At 35.9% G+C, this 16782-nt stretch overlaps 1 protein-coding gene and 1 pseudogene across 3 annotated transcripts in view; one reads left to right on the forward strand and one right to left on the reverse strand.

Moving 5' to 3' along the window:
• Window positions 1-16782, reverse strand: part of EIF2B3 (eukaryotic translation initiation factor 2B subunit gamma) — a 97497-nt gene that overhangs the window by 68714 nt on the left and 12001 nt on the right. The window lies entirely within an intron of this gene.
• Window positions 6847-6965, forward strand: LOC111744456 (annotated as a pseudogene).

Below are 16782 nucleotides of genomic sequence, written 5' to 3' on the forward strand. Positions count from 1 at the left end.
AATTGGACTTTGGATGGTAAACACATAATAGAATATACAGATGTCAAATTATAATGTACACCTGAAAATTATATAATTGTATTAACCAATGTTACCCCAATAAACTTAAAGTTAAAAAAAAAATGCTTTGACTTTCTCCCTGAAGTTTCTTATTTTGAATATAGATGCTCCTCGACTTACAATAGTGTTACAACCTAATAAACCCATCATAAGTTGAAAATATTGTTAAGTTGAACATGCGTTTAATACACCTAACCTGCCGAACATCATAGTTTAGCCTAGTCTATGTTACATGTGCTCAGAACACAACATCCCAAAACTGCTGGCAACACAGTACACTGCAGCATATCAGTTGTTTAATTGTGACTGTGTGCCTGACTGGGAGCTGCAGCTCACTGCCGCTGCCCAGCATCACGAGAGCGTATCCTGCTGCATATTGCTAGCCCATGAAAAGATCAAAATTTAAAATTCGAAATACAGTTTTTACTGAATGCATAGTGCTTTAGCCCCGTTGTAAAGTTGTAATGAAACCATTGTTAGTCGGGGACCATCTGTACAGAATCTGTACCAGAATCATCATTGCTCTTCCTACATATAACTCATTATACGTAGCCTAAACAATTCCTTTTGAAGGTCTTATCTTAAAAAGTTCAAATTTAGATTTTTTCTACCCTTCTGCTTCTTTTTTAATCCTTTTGGATTTTGACTCTGCGCTAAAGAAAAGTCTCTATAAACATCTTTTTAGGGGAAAAAATTCCTATGTTTATCATTGATGAACCATCAAACATTAACAAATCAGCCCACATACATGCAAGCTTAGGAAGAAAGTTTGCAGAATCCTACTTTTTACAGCAATGCTTAGAAAGGCAGAGAGCTGGGCCATTACCAAAGACATGTCAGTACAGAAGTTGCCCCATTTCATTACAATAAAAATGAGTTTGCTGAGAGAAAAAGAAATCTCCTTTCTATTTTAAGTAGTTCTAATAAGATGATTGATTTTTGCAAGCTGACTGTTCTTCAAGAAATTCAATTATTATGTATACTCTAAAGTGAAGAAAATGACTCCAATGCAGATGCCTCTGAAGTGCTGACAATGTTATCTTAGAGAATAAATGCTGTTATCACTCAATATCTGCAAAAAATAAATCTGTCAGTATGGTGAATGCCAAACAAGTCCTGCGTAATTGTGAACAGTCTACAACTTCATTTTTCTCTTTGCTTCTAGGTGACATTTTGCTAAACTGAATGCACAGTCCCCAAGGAGTACAAGGAAGAGACCCCTCTCTCCCCCAGTGTCTGGTTGCCATCTGTTCTCAGTGTTAAAAGAAAGGCATAAATCTGAAAGGGCAGAGCATGGGATACAGATAGAGAAGCTACCCGTCAGGCCCTCTCTGGCCTCTGTTCCCACAGAGAATGCACCACATAAGACTCACTGAGACCAAACGCATTCCCATCCTCTTTGCAACTCCACCACTTCCAAAGGAAAGTCTTTGCTCTCTGATCAGTGTTCTTTGTTTCTAAAGCTGGAAATCCTGGAAAAAGAAACAAAAGTCTAAAAGGAAAACTAAATCACATCTTCATAATACTATCTATTTTTCTTTACATTTTCATAAAAGCTATAATAGAAAGAAAATAAGTGACAATTGTTTTGATTTTTATTCTAAAAATGTAAAGTCCATTCTGAAAATGCAAATGTTCTATTACTAACTGAAGCCCAGAGAGAAAAAGTCAAAAAACTAAGAGCTAGAAGTATTTCTGATCATCTGTGACCACAAGCAACAAATCAACAGAGGCTGTTTGGACTGTGAAGCAACTGTATAGTATACCTGAAATGCAGTTAACTTGAAAATTTCCCAAACACACCAATCCTCGGCTGCCTTGTGCTTTGGAGGATTGGTGATTTCTTCTCTATCACCAACAGTATGCCTCTTCTTCTGCAGAGGCCAGCTGGAATCCCCACAGACTTCCCTAATCACTACCCTAACAGTCCTTAGGATGCTTTATCCCAAGACTTCTCCTCTAGAGGAGCCAGGGCAATGTCAAGGGCAAAAAACACAGCTCTAAGGCACAGCAAATGTGTGTATTTCTGACAAAGTGGAAATACACAAGGTTTTCACGGAAAGGCGGAAGACAGCACTTCGGTGTTTGAGGAGAAATCAAGACACCTGGGAATTCAAAATCCAAACTGCTGCCAGTTAGTCCTGGCTAAAGCAAACAAATTAAGCTCAGAAAACCTAATTACCAAGCCATGGTAAAGCCCAGAAATCTTTCATTATAAGAACATTTTCAATCAAACCAAAACCATTGAGTAAAACTAGAAGAAAACAAAAAGTTAAATCAGAAAACCGGATGTATATGTGTGTGAGGTAATGATGGGGTGGGAGGTGGGGAGAGCTACTGGGAATAGCCTCTTTTCTTTTCCTGGCAGTTGTTCATGACAGATTGTTATAAATAACACAATCTGGCAAATAATTTCCTATGGCAAGGAGAAAGCAAAACATACTTCTTCCCTGGAAAATAACTGTCAGGGCAAGGTAACTAACATGCTTTTACCCACCAGCACTTCTGCAAACAATGGCTATGATCCAAATCATCATCCTGTACTCCACCCCTGCCCATATGGAACTAACGAATTCCGTTACTTGGTGTGACTATGAACAGTCACAATTTACAATTTCCTACGTGGTCCAGTCCCAATCCAATACTCAAGAGTAGTTTGGTGCTTTAATAAACACCAGTGTCTAACTGCAATGGAGACCTCATCATATTCAATTTCAGTTAGAAATGCTTGTTAAAGATTCCTAGTCTGCAGTCCCTAAAGTATACAGCAAAGGTCCAAATGCCACTTTGTTTTTACTAAGGTCGGGGCACTAGGTGCAGAAAGGAATGACCAACTCAGTTTGTAAGTAAAAAATGTAATAATCCTTAGGCTGAGGGCTAAATATCCTTCCTGTGGTCCTTAGCTTAATCATAGTGTCACCATCATGCAGGATTTGAAGTCTGTAGTCTAGGCTGTAGTCTAGGACGGATGCCTGCCTTCTCCTGCCCAGACCCTACCCAACATCTCACTGGTTCTCAAGTCCTCTTCTATCTCCACTATCTATCTTAGTTCAGGCCTCAAAATATTTTCCCAGTCTCTTAACTGGTCTCTCTTTCATTCCAGTTTTCCCCTATTCTAATTTATACTCCAATTCTACTGCTTATTTCATTTCCCTGTTTAAAGAGTCTTAAAATAGTGTTCTTCGAATATAAAAAAAGCTGAATGCCTATTTATTCCTACTTACTTTTAAAATTTATTTTAAAATTTTATTTAAAATTTAAAAAATTACTCAAAAATACACTAATCACTGATATAATATGCTCTTTATATAACATACACAAAACTAGATATTATAAGAAAGAGAGACAAAATTAAAAGAACTAGAAATTCTAATATTTTCCTCTAGGCTGTACCTCCTTGGCTCTGAGAACACGCCATTTTGGAGATCACTGCTCTACAGGACTGAGTTCAAATTCCTTAGCATTACATTAAGGGTCTTCAAAATATGACTCCACCTACCTAATCTCTCCCATAATTCCCCTGGCTAAATACATAGCTAATGTTAACTTGCTAGTGTGAACTGCCAAGAATGCATTCCCAATTCTTTCTTCCCAGCCCACTACACATTCATCCATCAAGATTCAGGTTCTGTCAGTTAATATAAAGGGCAGAGCCAATACATTATTCCCTCTAGGGATGAAGTCTTTTCTGATCCATTCCAGACTTTAAATCACTAAATTGGATTACATGGTTTCTTCTCCATTTAGACTGTGAGCTTCATAAGGAGCTCTTTTATCTTTGCATCCCCAGAGTTCAACCTAGTGCTGGCAAATAAAAATCAGTAAATGTTAGCACCCTTCATGTTACTTCCTTTTCCTTGTTTAAACTGACTCAAAGATGAAAACATCCAATTTTAGAAATTTAGAAAAAGCATACTTTCTGACAGAGCTGAGTGCCCCCTTTGTAAAGACTGTTCAGAATTAGAATAGGGGCCACAAAGGTAATTTTGCAGCTCCCTAAAGCAATGAAGTAGGGAACAAACCTGCTGCCTCCAAAAAAGAAAAAGGCAGAGATGTCTGGAAGGAAAGAAAGCAGATAAAGCTGCCTTGGGGGGCATGGCTGGAGGGTGATAGGCTCGATTTATAATTTAAAAAAATTAGAACTATAATATTTATAGTTCATTCACTTTCCTATAGGAAGTTTTCTTCTTCAGATTAAGAACGAATAGAGAAATTCTACTCATCTTTCCTGTGTAAAGCTAAGAAATAACTGAGAATGAGCTAATTTCTACCATTGTTAAATGAGTTCTCTATAAAAATGCTAGTCACTTCTCTTCCAGGATTTAGATATCTACAATTAATTTTAATCTCAAAATGCACTGATATTAATAGAGAAACAACAAAGGCTTTGTGTTCCCTCAAATCAAACCGCTTTGAAATAATTTATTACTCTGAATTTATATTAAATAATCTCATTCTTTTTCTTTGGTCACACACAAATACGCCACGGGACAAAAATATCATTTGTTCCATTTCAAGACCATGGAACATGCTCTTACAATTACATTATATATTTTCTGCCTGTGACTTGAATTTTAATTTTATCTTGAAGTATGGCATGGAAATATTGTCCAGTTTAGTTGGAAACCAGAAAGCCTGGGAGAAGATCAGTTGAGGGTGGGTAGTAAATGGCTGTGACAAATAGAAGTTTATAACAACATGAGAAAAAGACAACTAACAAGTTAAAAAAAAAAAAAAACTAAACTAAAATCAGGGTTTTATCACCCCCAAAAAGCAATTTCTAAGATTAGATATGTTTTCTTTTTCTATTAATTCCTCATGTGACTTTGAATAAGTCACTTCCTCTTTGGGCATCCGTTCCATTATCCTTAAGATGAAAGGGCTGCCCTATCTCTGAAATCATTTATGACAGAAAATTGTATAACGACAAAGGTCAAACTATTCTTCCACAGACAGATGATGATATAACAGATCATTTTAATCCTCTGTGCAGTACAGAAAAATGGTATTTAATCCAGTCTTAGAAAGTCAGGGAGGGCTTGTTGGAGTAGATAAAGCCTAAGTTAAGAGCTGAAAAAAGTTGGGTAGCTACAGGCTACTTCAAATGAACTCCCTGGTCATGATGACAGAATGTTTACTGACTTCCCACAAATTACTTGGTCCATTCTACTAGTCAGGCTGTAGTGTTGTTACCTTATGATTCAGAGCAGGATAGGGGGCCCTACCAAGAGTTTCCAAAAGTCTAGGCCATGTAGGTTGCTTGTCACTTAAAGAAAGACTGTGATGACATCCTAGGCTTTCTATCATGCTTCCTACCTATCACAGCCTTTCCCTATAGCCCTTAATTCCACAGAAGTGTTCCTACTAACCAAATATATGTATATGTACAGAAGAAAAAAAATGACTCAAAAGAATCAGGCTCACATAGAGCTTGCAAGTTTTCTAGCTACCAAATATAGTAAAGGGATGCAGAAATCCCATCCCACATACCAGAGCTCTTAGAAGCTGCTGTTTGAAAGGGTAAGATAAAAACACTTCGAGGTTTGGGTTACATGTGCTCGGTTAGTACAGTCAAGAGAAAATCTCCACTAAGATCTCCTAGGGAGGAGGAGGGTTTACAAATTCCCTCATTCAACTTAATTTGTTTCTGCCATAACTGCTGGGCTCTTCACTATGCCACCGGCGGACTCAAAGAAAGCATCCTTGGGGATATACAAGGCCCTCCTAGGCAACCACAGCCCACCAAAGCAGTCATAAGAAGGAAAGCTGCCACTTCAAAAAAGTCTTCAAGCAAGTTGAGACCAAGTTCTCAGATCTTCCCTTGACCAAGTTCTCAGATCTTCCCTGTATTCATTCTTTTCAAGTAGATAAAAATCTGCCAAAAACAAGTCCTTGGGCAAAATGAAAGGTTCCAGGAAAAAATGACAGAGATTTGCAATTTGATAAAGACATCAAACACTCAACTGAAAATAACTTGCACTTAGCTTTTTGAACATCTAAAAATAGCATGTATGCTCAATCTTTCTAATAAGCTGTCTCTAGGATGGGGATTTCATCGGCATAGTTTGTTCTCTGTTGCAGCATGTTAGCTATTTCATAAGGCAGATAACAATAGTCCTTTTTCTACATCAAAGAACTTAAATAACTAAACCTCTAACTAGTGTGTTGATATCATTATCCCTATTTTCTTGGTTGTGAAACTGAGGCAAAAGATAAATGAGGCTTGCCTGAGGCCAAAGAAAGATTCCTGCTAGATTAAACAGAAAATTATCAACTCCATAATCTCTAAATTAAGAGAAGCCATGAGAACTGCAATATAAGATAAGTGCTTTAAACATAGGCTACAGAACTCTATGATAGATTTAGTCTGCTGATGCCTCTTAAATATACCTCACTAACCTGTTCTCAAAACATTTATCTAAGAAACAATTGCATTGTTTCTAAAGCACAAAAATGGTACCAATGGCCAATTACCTCGGATAATCAAGAGGAGCATCTAACATGGGTCAGGCTCAGTATCCAAGCAGCCAGCCAGCTTTGCTTTATGTACTGACCACAGACCGCATTCTTACTTCTTGCCCAAGAAGAAGAGCTCTTTCTTGCTCAAGAGCCAAGCTTCTTGCTCATATGGCCCTAGATAGAATGGAAAGTCTTTCTAAAACCCTGGATCTCCTTCCACTTAGAGGCAGATATCAAGAAGCAATAGCTGTACACTTGCAAGACAGGATACTACATAGTCCTTGAGTCTTGTTAAGAGATTTGATAATTTTTAAATATGTTTTACACATCTACAGCCATGCTGCCCTGAATGTGCCCGATCTCGTCTGATCCCAGAAGCTAAGTAGGGTCGGGCCTGGTTAGTACTTGGATGGGAGACCACCTCGGAATACCAGGTGCTGTAGGTGTTAAAAAACGAAAATATAAATGAATGAATGAATGAATGAATGAATGAATGAATGTTTTACACAAAAACATTTCATTAAGAGTTTTATACGTACTAAGAACCACTGAATACATACTTTAAAGAAGTTCTATATACATACAAGTATCTAATGTACACACAAAAAATCTACATAAATTATTATGAACTCCACAGACTCACAAAGAGAAGAAAAACGTAATTTTGAAATATCAGGCAAACTGAACCTGTTCTAAAGCCAAGGGTCTAGAATTAAGAGTAGATTACAAAGACTACTGATGCTTAGTTTTGGAGGCAACAGGATAGAGTAAAAAAAAAAGCATGGAAATCTAAGATGCACAAATGCATCTCATAATCCAGGGCTGGGTTCTAGCTCTGGCTCAATACCTAACCAGGTGTGGGATTTGGAGCAGGTTAATTAAACTCTGAGTATCAGGTTTCTCAACTGCAAAATAGAATACCATCTACCTTTCAAGGTTGCTGTGGGGATTAGAAATCCAAGAGGCCATATACACAATAAATACGAAAGATCTCCTTTATGATCTTCGGAGCTAACATTCTGGGTAACTTCAAGGAAAAAAAATTTACATCCTCATAATCAGCTAATAAAGGTAGTATTAGGGTTGTCTCTTAAAACAGAAACTAATATGCTGAAGTAAATTAATTTCTTAGTGTACTCAATGATAAAGCTTTTGCAAATTTAAGTATCCTTAGAAGTGTTCAACTGGCTACAGAGAGAGATCTTGTGTGAATAATCAGCTATTATTGTAAAGAAGGTCTCTGATGCTTTTCAATTTCATTTTTCATTGGCCTTTCTATTCTCCCCCAAATTGTTCAACTTCTAAAAAAAAAAAAAGACAAAATATACCCTGAATGTATATAATTCAGGCTGCTACCCAGAAAGAAAGACTACCAATGAAGTTATTTAATTGATGTGTTTTCTTTTTTAGTATATCTCAAAGAAATATAGACCTGGGTAAAAGTTTTAAAGGTATATGCTTATACTGAGTGAGGCTTTCAGAATATACAATTTGGGGTTAACTATATCCCTTCATATCTCAGCTTTGTAGTATTTCTTCAGCTGTTAAAGTATAGGATGTACCAACATTTTTATGTTGTTTCTAGAGCTGCTCTGTCCTCTTCACACTAAGAATATCTATCCCTACACATCGCTCTACCATCACAAATTCCAATTCTTCCTACGAGACTCAGAAAGTGACATTCAAGAGGTCCTTCTTCAAAAAGCAGATCCAAGCCAGGTTTCCTGATACTCCTCTGGAGGGCACATAGTTCTCTTCTAACTCTTCTTCACCATGTCCCTAATCCACTCCACTACTGCACTCTCCAATAAAAAATGCAATTTCCACCGAGACGTGTGCTGTCTGGCTGTACCTAGCAGTCATTGTCCTACTTATTCCTTAACTGCTCAATGTGTTTACTAAGACTTTGACACCTAATGCATAGTTTCTACCTGAACCTTAGGCAACCTCTCTGAGCCCTACCCTTCTCATCTGTAAAATGTGGACAAAGACAGTATTTACCTCAGAGTGCGGCTGGAGGATTAAATAAAATAAATAATGTACGTTAAGTGTCTACTATATAAGCCTCTGGTGCTGGAAAACTGGTGGCATAAGAAACCCAAAATTCTGTTACAAACACTTAAAAATTTTGTATAAGACATTAAAAATTATTGCAAATATATTCGAACTTACAATAAGGAATGGGAAAATACCAAGTGCCAGAACTAAAGAGAAAGTGAAACTGAGCTAGTACCTCAGCTATGCTAACTGGGGTTTTTAAAGGCTACAATTGTGCCAAAAGATGTGGCCTAAAGGTGGTATGAAGCAGGGATTTTGAACTGGGACCTTACGTAATGGGACCTCAGTGAAAGGGTAAATAAACTTTGGAGAGAAAAAAAAAATCTTCTTACTGCACAGAAAGTCATTAAGGAGATTTGTCTGTCTCTGGGCTTGGGACAAAAAATTCTGAGAGAATATTATTTCTAATCTAGAATTCTATACAAAGGTAAGTTATCATTCAAAAAAATAGAATAAAACATTTTCAATCATGCAAGTTCTCAAAATATTTACTTTCTATGTTCTCTTTAAGAAGCCAATATGGGTTGAGTTCTTTGAAATGATCGAGTAAACCAAGAAAGAGCAAAACATGGGACCTAGAAACCTGGACATCCAACACAGGAGAGAGAAGGTGGTGAAGAGAAGTCACAAGATGACAGCTCTGCAGCAGCCTAGATCGCAATCAGTAGAGAGATTTGAAGAGCGAATGGCTGGCTTCCAGGAGGGTTGTCTCAAAGGAGAAAAGAAGTAACTGACAGAATATCTGATGTGTTTATACATATTGATATATTTATGTTCCTTTTAGAAAGTCTGAGGATGAATTAGTGACAGAAACACAGAAAAGTAAGCAACTTTAAAAGTGAGGCAATTAATAAATCTAAGAAAAATACAACATTGTATAAAAAAAGGAAGTAGAAAATTGTAGGGGATGATGGAACTGTTCTGTATCTTGACTGAGGTGGTAGTTCTACCACCACAATTCATTTGTCAAAACTCAGGAGAGTAAAAAGGCTGAATTTTACTGTATGTAACTTATATCTCGAATAAATCCAATTTTTTAAAAAAACTTATCAAAATGTACATTTAAAATGGGTGTTATTTTATTGTACATACTTTATAATTCAACAAAGTTGATTTTTTAAAAAGAAAGTATAGTACTAGTACACTATATGGCTCAGCTATAAATAAGCCTTCATAATTGACTTAATAAAAATCATGCTATAACTATATTTGGGACATTAAGAAAGGGGGAGTTTACATATGTAAATGGGAGGGGGGCAAACGGTGTGGTGAGCCAAATCCTTATCTTCCAAGTAGAAATTCAATACATATTATCTAAAACTAAAAATCAAAAAATAGTGGTACAAATATGTTACTGAGAAATATCAAGGACTTTACCAGAAGAAAAAAAAATTGCAAGCACTTGCCTCTGAAGAGCAGAAACCATGAAGAAGGACAGTGCAGTAGACCCTCGTCCTTCACTCTATGTCTTGTAGAACTATTTGATTTAAGTTTAGACATTATTTACATATGTAATATATATACCAATAAAAACAGCATGAAAACACGGTCTGAGAAGAAATTTAATAAAAGGTAAATAAGATTTTTATGAAGAAAATTATAAAACTTTATTGAGATACATTTTAAAAGACTAAAATAAATAGATTCTAAGTGAAGTTGAGCCTGAAATGTAAAAAACAAAACTAAAACTTTCAGAAGAGATTATAAGAAAATATCTTTAAAAGCTCAGAATAGGGAAGAATTTCTAGAGCAAGGCATAGAAATCACAAACCATAAAGGAAAAGACTGAAAAAATCAATTACATTAAAATTAGAGCTTCTATGTCTCCTAGAGCCCAGATTGTAGTCTAAAACATCATTCTGAGCAAAAAGAAACCAGGGCCTTTTTTTTTTAAAAAACCACTTTATTGGGGTATGATTGACATGTAAAAAGCTGTATGTAGAAAAATTAGAGCTTTTTAAAGAAATGTCTGATATTAGATCTAGATACAATGCAATATTAAGCACACATATGAAACATTATTGTCAAAAAAGCTGAATCTGAATCTAATCAACATTTAAATCCAAATTCTAGTTTACAAAAAAATACTGGGAAATAAGTTAAATGATATCAGCAGAAAGCAATCAGACATACTTGGGAGATTCTACATGACAAACAACCTGTTTTCTTTGATAAGTCAATAAGAGAAAAAAGTGGATGGAGGGGAGACTGTTCTAGAGTAAGAAACTAAAAAGACATAATCAAATATAATGTGTGGATCTTTAAAAAAATACCATTTTCAATAATAACAAATAAATTCTAATAAATTCAACATAAGATGCATAAGACATATTTATAGGAAATTATTAAACTTTATTCAAAAACATAAAAATAACCTTAATACAGAGAGCTACGTATGGTCAAGGAATAGAAAGACTCAGTATTATAAAATGCCAACTCTCCCAAATTAATCTGAAAATCAGTCATTCCACCCAAACACCAAGAAAGATTTTTCATGGCTGATACTAAAATTCATATGTCAAAGATGAATAAAAGCCAACTTAAAAAAATAAAATAAAATAATAAAATAATAATAATAATAATAATAAGGTGAGGTAGAGAGGAAGTCATCCTACACGACAGAATATCTATAAAGCTATGGTAATTAAAATAATAAGGTACCACCTTCCATCCACTGAATAGAAGAGAAAACTTAAAAATAGTCTCATGTATATGTGGAGCTTTGTATAAATCAGGGAAGAAAAAACATATTATTCAATAAATAGTGGTGGAATAGCCAACTATTTATTTGGAAAAAAAGATAAAATTAGTATCTATCTCATATCATATACCAATATAAATACCGGTTTAACAATCCAAAAATGAAAAGCAAGATTGTAAAGCTTTTAGATAGCAAGAGTCTATCTATCCTTAAGTCATTTTTAAAGTAAGACACCAAAAGCACCAATCAGCACAGAAGGACCACCATGTGAGGACATAGGGAGCAAAGAGATGGCTGTTTACACGCCCAGGAGAAAGGCTTCAGGAAGAACCAAGCCTGTCAACACCTCTGGTTTGTCCAGCATCCAGAACTAGACACTAAAGTTGTGGGGAAGCAGATTCACAGATCTAAGGTATGCACCACAGATGTGGAGGAGACCCATCTGGAAAAGCAGACACCCCAGTGCCACGTGAGCCACCCGGAAGATATACTGAGTAAAATAACCTTTATAGGAGCAATGCTTGCAACAAACACAGAACTGGAAACAACTGAAATTTCCAACCACAGAACACTTAAAAAAACAACATCCACTCATTTAAATTGGTAATCACTAAGATAACATAAAGATACGGCTACATGTTTGTGCAATAATGTAATTCGGGATTAAAGGAGAAAACTTTTGTTTTCAATATACTATTTATAACTATACATTGTAATTACAATGTACAAATAGATACATGTGTCGATAGAAACCAGAAGGAAAACGGAAATAGGTATGTGCAACAGGTGGCAGAATTATGTGTGAAGTTTTTTAATTTTAAATTTCCTTTAATATTTTAGTAAGAATTTAAAAATACTTTAAAAATTAAAAAAAAATTTAAAAGCACCAATCATAAAGATCTAGCTAACCACAAAAAAGTTAAAACTTCTGTATGACAAGATACCATAAACAAAAAGAAAAAAAGAGGTGACAAACTGGGGGAAAAAATTATAACCCATATAACTGGCAAAGAATTAGTACACAGAATATACAGAATATATACAAATTAGTAAGAAAAAGACAAACAACCCAAGCAAAAAATGGGCAAAGGATATATACCGGAAATTCACTGAAAAGAAAAATGGCCAATAGACCTAGCAAAAAATTCTTAAATTCACAATCTAGGAAATTCAAAATTAAACCAACAGTGAGGTATCATTTCATATCCATCATATTAATGAAAATTTAAAAGTCTGAGAATGACAATTATTAGTGAGGACAGGGATAAACCAGAACCTTAATTTATAGTAATAGTGGGAATGTAAACTAGAATGACTACTTTGGAGAGCAACTGCCAATATTCAGTAAAACTGGAAATGCACGTACGTTAACACCCACACGTCACCTGTGGGTGTCTACCTTCACAATAACAGCACAGAGAAAGTAGTGCAAGGATGTTCACTGTAGCACTATACATAGTGAAAGAAATGAAAGCAACTTAACTCTTCCAAAGAAGAGGAAAAAATAAACTCTCACCCAGAACCCAGATCCAATCTTGAAGCTCTGGGAGAAAAAGTTTCTGCTAAGCTCATGCCAAGAAGGGAATGCAGGCCTTTGTCCATTGAGCCCTTAGCCAAGTCTCATTCTTTCTAGCCTCAGTTTCTCCCATTCTCCAGTGGATACAAATGCTGATTTTGCCCATATCCCTCATCAATGCAAACATGTCTTCTCTACAACCAGACTCCTGAGTAATGGTGAAAGGGAAAAAAGTCCCACAACCATGCTAATTGTAGTAATTCATGTTGCCTACATCTCCTCAGTGTCCGTAGTCAGCTTTCTCCCATTTTCCAGTGGCAATTCTAAAGCTTCATTACTCTGTGGGTCCCAATCCCATCACCATCCTCTTTCCACATTCTCAACAGACAACTCTGCCTCCTATTTCATCAAGAATACAGAGGCCTTAGGAGTGAATTATTTTAATTTTTGTCTCCTTCCTGATCTGCATCTGAGCCTTACCTTCTCACCTGTCATTTCAGTGGAAGATAAAGACTTCCTCTTGCCCAAAGCTGTTCCTTAATTCCTTCTTGTCTCCTTAGGGATCTCATCCATCATTTATTTCCTTGCTCCTGTATTTCTTGTCCTCTTGCTCTCTTATAGAAATGCTCAAGTTGCTTCCCTCTTAAAAACACTCTCAAAGTATAAGAAATGAATAACAGTCATTGCTAATAGGGAGAACTGGGTGGCTGGTGGAGAGGGATGGGAAACATTTCACTATAAATCTTTTTATACTTTTTGACTTTTGAACCACGTGTATGTATTAGTTATCATTTACCTATTGTACTAAAATATCTATGGCCGTGAGTCAGAGGATCTTCTTTCTCCACCTGTCTATTACGTTTGGTGTTTCCTCAGGCCCTCTGTATTCTACTCATTCTTGTGGGAAAATGGTTCACATTCATAGCTTCAGCTGTCATTTATAAGCTGATGACCCTTAGACCTATATTTCTAGCTCATATCTTCTTCTTGAATTCTATATAAGATTAGCAACTATCTGATAGATATCCCACTTGAATCTAATTCTTAAGAGGTCTAAAACCAAACTCATCTTTTATGTGTTTATCCAGTAATTTATTCATTTATTCAGTCAGTCATCATTCATTCATCCATTCAAAAAATATTTATACAGTATTTTGACCACTGCTGAGTTTGACCAGCCAAACTCTGTGCTGGGCACTGTAGATTTTACAATGAATATGATAAAATATCAACTCTCCAGGTCCTTACAGCCTTTATTATTTGGCTGGTCTAATCCTTTACTCTCCTTTAGGTTTTCTCATCTGAAACAAAAAATTGTTCCTTTCGACTCTAATTCTATATCAATCTATCAAGAGATTGGAAGAGAGGAAAGCAGATAATAGGAATTATAATAGTGATTACATAAAAATGCTATATAGTAAGGATAAGCACAGAGATGCTTAGGGAACAATTAGGAAGGACAATTAATCTAACCTTGGAGGCTAAGGAAGGCTTCCAGAGGTAACACAGCCAAATCCTAAAAGATGACGAATAAGCCATCTCTTGTGATTCATCTCACATTCTGTGGGCCAATCTTTTTATTCCAGCCATTTCTCTGACAATCAGCTATGTAACCTGATAGCATTTTACCCTGTTCGCCAGTCATCTCTCATTTTCTGCCCTCACGCTTCTAGTGGGATTTCTGTGGGAACCCACTCAGCCATTCTAGCACACATGCAAACCTTAAGTGTGAAGAAATTTATACCTATGGGCAACCTTTGACCAATGGGGAAAGGCAGCCAGTGAATAAATACTCCTCTTTTCTGAGTCTTGGGCAATTACTCTGAGTTATATTCCATCTGGCCCCTGAGAAGGTCCCCAGTGGAACAGAGCCTTAGTTGCTCATAGTGGTAACCAAGTCTAGAACACATACTTAGATTGGCTTTCCTTTTCCCCCTATATCACTCTTTACAAATTCCACTTCTGTTCCTTGAGATCACTTCTCAAAATAAACTACCCGTAGACTTATCTCGGGGTCTGCTTTCTCAGGCAAAAGCCAAGCTAAGACAGAACACCAGGAAATAGTTATTAGAAAAAGGAAAGAATAGAGGGAACTGTATATGTTCCAGATAGATATGCAAGCATCCAAATTTGTGAAATAGCAAAGAAATAGTAGATTTAGTGAGCTAAATGTGGTTACACATCTTATTACCTCTAAAAACCTGTTTTTTGTCCTACGGCCTCTAAATTTATGAATGCCACCACCATCTTGCTCTTGCTAGAAACCTGTATATTAAAAGAAACATTTCAACCAACTGTAATGTATAGTCCTTATTTGCTTCCTGATTTACACTAAAAACATGTAAACCCTATATTTATGAGGCAACTGGAAACTCGTACACTGATTGGATATTTGATGATACTAAAGAATTATTATTAATTTGTTTTTTTAGGTATTATAATGGCATTATAGTTTTATCTTTTAAAGCATTCTCCTCTTATCAATATATTCTGAAATATTTACAGATGAAATAATATGATGTCTGAGATTTGCTTCAAAAAAACACAAGAGGGAGTAAGTTGGGTGGGGATATAGATGAAATAAGATTTGCCATGGGTTAGTAACTGTTGAAGTTAGGTGACAGATACACGGGCAATGTCTGTGTTTGAACATGTTTGAAAATCTCCATAATAAAATGTTTTAAAAATAACTATGTCTGGTCCACAATCGATGTTCAATAAATAGCAACTATAATCATTATTATTAGTTGACTCTCAATAAATATTCGCTAAATGAATGAGTTCAGAAATAGATAAGACTGAATCATTCATCAATAAATATGAAACACTATTATGGAGAAAATATAAAATCTAAGAACTTTCATGTTATAAGAATGGAGCTCACTCACCCAGGTCCTGGGAGAATGAATGAGCCAAAAACCTCTGTTAATAAGTCAGGGAAAGAGGTTTGGGCAGCTGAAATAAAAAGTGAGAAGCCAGTAAATCAGCAAAATCATAAGATAAGGCAAAATGAAGCAGAAAACAGTGCCAGAAAAATAAAACCAAATGAAATGTGTCCTTTAGTTGAAAAAACATAACAAATATGATGTCCAGCTTCAATATTATAAGCGCACATGATGGAAGTTTCCACATATAAGTAGGACTATAATACATTTAGCAAATGTAATGCAAATTTAAAAAATATATAAATTAAAATGGTGAAATAATTTTTAACAAAAAAGCTAAATAAAGTTAATATACTTTGTGGTCTTTCTCTGAGAAAAGCAGAAGCCACATGGGATAACCACACAGTAATATCTGGGGAACTTAATCTGGAGAAAGTAGGTAAAGATAAAAGAACCAAAAGCTAATAAACCCAAAACTCTCAAAGGAAATACTCTTATCTTACCTAAAATTTTACTGAAAACAGACCAAAAGAGTCTCAAAATGTTTAAGAAACTGCTCTGTGGGCACTGTGGAAGAGAAACAAATTGGTTCAAGCAGGCACTGCTTTTAAACCATGTATCCCCAAAGCCTGGGGGTACAACTTTCTCCTTTAGAGAGGTACCTGACATCCGTTAGCAAAACTGACAAACTGCTTTCTCAGGCTGTCACACTTTCTTCAACTGTTTATATGTATTTCCACTGCCTTTCCTACAAGTTTACGTTGATCACAACAAGATAGTTGTGAATTCTGGCTTGGCTCAGGTTTTACTTTGTTCTTAATGGCTGTTTAGGAGTCTACTTATATTCCTCCACAGGTTAGTTTTGTTGTCTTCTACTCCAGGTTGGAATGCAAGCTGATGTGAAGCTAGGATTCCAGGAGCCACTGGTATAGGAGAAAACAAGGAGATATAGCAAAGACAGAAGAGACTTGCTAGCCAAAGTCATACCTTGAGAAGAAGGCACAAAGGTAGGATTATATGTAAAGGATGCTATGTAAATGATGTGGAAACAAGGGGGTAAGAGAGGAAAAGAAATGAGACTGTGCCAAATGACTTAATGAGAA

Source organism: Pteropus vampyrus, unplaced genomic scaffold, assembly GCF_000151845.1.
Source record: "Pteropus vampyrus isolate Shadow unplaced genomic scaffold, Pvam_2.0 Scaffold135, whole genome shotgun sequence".
NCBI lineage: Eukaryota > Metazoa > Chordata > Mammalia > Chiroptera > Pteropodidae > Pteropus > Pteropus vampyrus.